The sequence below is a fragment of the Labeo rohita genome, chromosome 18 (assembly GCF_022985175.1).
Source record: "Labeo rohita strain BAU-BD-2019 chromosome 18, IGBB_LRoh.1.0, whole genome shotgun sequence".
Lineage (NCBI taxonomy): Eukaryota > Metazoa > Chordata > Actinopteri > Cypriniformes > Cyprinidae > Labeo > Labeo rohita.
The window spans coordinates 19909083-19911687 of NC_066886.1; the positions used below are offsets into that span (position 1 = coordinate 19909083).

The following is a 2605-nucleotide window of genomic DNA, read 5'->3' on the forward strand; positions in this document are numbered from 1 at the left end:
TTCATTTAAGTTTTACATAAGTAAAAAGTGTGATTGTTTTTGTAACTTATTATTACCTATCAAAAAATTGTTTTTTACTTACCCTCACAATAAATTGCTTCTACAAAACTCTATTTAAGTGTTTATATCCAAAGTAATACGTCACGACCCGCTCACATGCTGCAGCAGAACAACGACATCGATGCTCATTGTCACCTGTACCGGTGTTCTGACAATTTGTGCTACCCTGTCAGATTTTGCTACCTCCCATTAAAACAGATGGTAGCATAATTCGACAGCGAAAAATGCTACCTATCAGATTTTGCTTCCAGCATGATATTAATATTGTGTGAGGCTTTATTAACGTGTACACCTACCCCAACCCTAAACATAACATTACAGTATGAAAAACACAGTGTTGGTAGCACAATCTGACAGGTAGCATTATTTGTTAAAACACCGGACCAGTTTCGGATTTCTTTGGAGTTTTGGGGGGGCTTTATACAACGTGCAACACATGTAAGTAACTATTTACATCGCATAAATTTAGGTTTTAGCCGAATGAGCACGCATTTATTGCACTATAAAATGTAAAGGCGTCGCCAGGTTTCAGACAGTAACGTTAAGTTTGTCAGTTTTGCAGGCGCCATGCGGCCTTACCGAAGGTCTTGAAATTAACATTAATCTTAAAACGACTATCGCTAACGTTAACGTAGGATAGGTTTATGTGAGATATATTGCCAGCTTATGTTTCTACTTAGTCTGGGTACTTTAAAAAAACATCGTCGTTTTGTTTGTTTAAGGAGTCTAATAACGTTAGCCTCGGTGAATGTGAATTATTTTGTCTCAAATCACTCGTCTTAAATGTTCTGCCTCTTTCCGAATTAGCTAGCAAAACACTAGTAGCATGGTCTCTCATCCTCGTACATGTTTCAGTTAAAAGTTACTTTAACTGCTAGGTTTGTAGTCACAGTTGTTGTCCCTGCATGATTGAAAAAGATGAGGACATTATATTTTTGGCGTTTCTCTCGGCAACGTATCATAAAAATTCGTAAACGCTTTAACTTAATATTTTGATATATTTGGTTGAAATATTTTATATTGTCTTAAACCATTTGTTCAACTAAAAAGATTTAATATTTATTTTGCATTGCAATAACATCAATGATCCTGAGTTTTTCATAAACTCTTCTTTCATTTGTGTTGCTTCTTTAGAAGACCATCAGATCTACTGATCTGTAGCGGCTGATCAACGCATCAAGAACTTTTATTGGAACTGATACAGGTGAGGCAAAAGTAGTAACAATGTTGCAGATGCATATTAATACAATAAGTACTTTATTTACTTGTCTTGCCTATTTGGGTGAATATTGCAAAAAAAAAAAAAACATTTTTGTTTACAGCTCCTAATTAATATATAATATAAAGCTCTGTTGAATAGGTAGTACAGAACCACACTAATAATGACATTGTATGTTTGTTGTTATATTGACCGCAAGATTCAGTTTTTTCATTATTCACTTACCAACTATAGGATCCAAGTACCTCTGTGGTGAAGAAGAGAGACGTGACTCTGAGATGCCTCACTGAATACATGGGAGAGAGTGGGCAAGAGCTAATCTCTGACTACTATGTAAGTATTGTTTAAAAAGCATAGTTTGACTTTTTTTTTTTTGGGAAAAGCACTTATTCCTCAGATACTGCATCAATCTTATGTCTGTCTGAGTTATAGTACGGAGCTGGAGTTGGGGATCGGTTCTGGCTCTGTAAAAAGTTCAAAAACACACCTACAAACACCCAAATGTATGTGCAGGAACCAGGGTCCAAAATTAACCTTATGGTCTTCCAGTTGCTTGTAGACTTGATTTAAAAAATACTGTCATATTTTTCAATTGCAGTTTCACAAAAGTAAAATCCTTGTTTTACATTAATGCAGGAGTCATAATCATCTGATGATATAACTGTAAGAGTGGCATTTTCAGTACTTTTACTTAACCACACCTAGCTTTTGAAGATTGTTCTCTGTTGCCACTTATTGTTCTGTTTATTCTCATACAGGGAAAAACGGAGAGCAGTGTCCATGAGGACTTGAAAATATGCAGATATATGTCTGCCGTGAACCAGATGCAGTGGGCATCATCTTTGAGGGAATCCCAGTGCTTACTGATCTTGGAAATCTGGCCAGGGCGTGTTGCCTGCTTCTGGGGATGACATGCTCTGAACCTGCAGTATCCACCACAACTCTGCAAAACATTTGAGGTGTTCCAAAGACTTTTTGTGGGACTTGACACACTGCGCCCAAAGGCTTCCTCCCGATTCATGACACTCAAAAACAAACTTCTGAGTTAGTTGGTCAAATGCCAACCTCACACTAAATGGCAATCTTGTTGTTTTTTTGTAGAGTTTTTCAGAAGATTGTTGTGAATGTTTAATTGTTAATTGGCTGCGGTTCAGAGCTTCTGTTATATAAACCATTTTATGGTAAAATGTTTTAATACATACTAAGATATACTGTACTGTGCACTTATGGATTGAAGCTGAAGTCAGTTCTTTCTTGTCAAATGCTGTGATCCTGCTTCCCTGTGTTTTATTTTAAATTTAAATGTTCTGTGTTGAAGGTGTTCTT

The 2605-nt window shown here is 36.3% G+C and overlaps 1 long non-coding RNA gene across 1 annotated transcript; it reads left to right on the forward strand.

Moving 5' to 3' along the window:
* Positions 1 to 213: 213 nt before the first annotated feature.
* LOC127181055 (uncharacterized) lies at positions 214 to 2282 on the forward strand. The gene is made up of 4 exons (XR_007829727.1): positions 214 to 498; positions 1195 to 1264; positions 1514 to 1612; positions 2038 to 2282. It is a non-coding gene; the product is annotated as an uncharacterized LOC127181055 (long non-coding RNA).
* Positions 2283 to 2605: the final 323 nt, after the last annotated feature.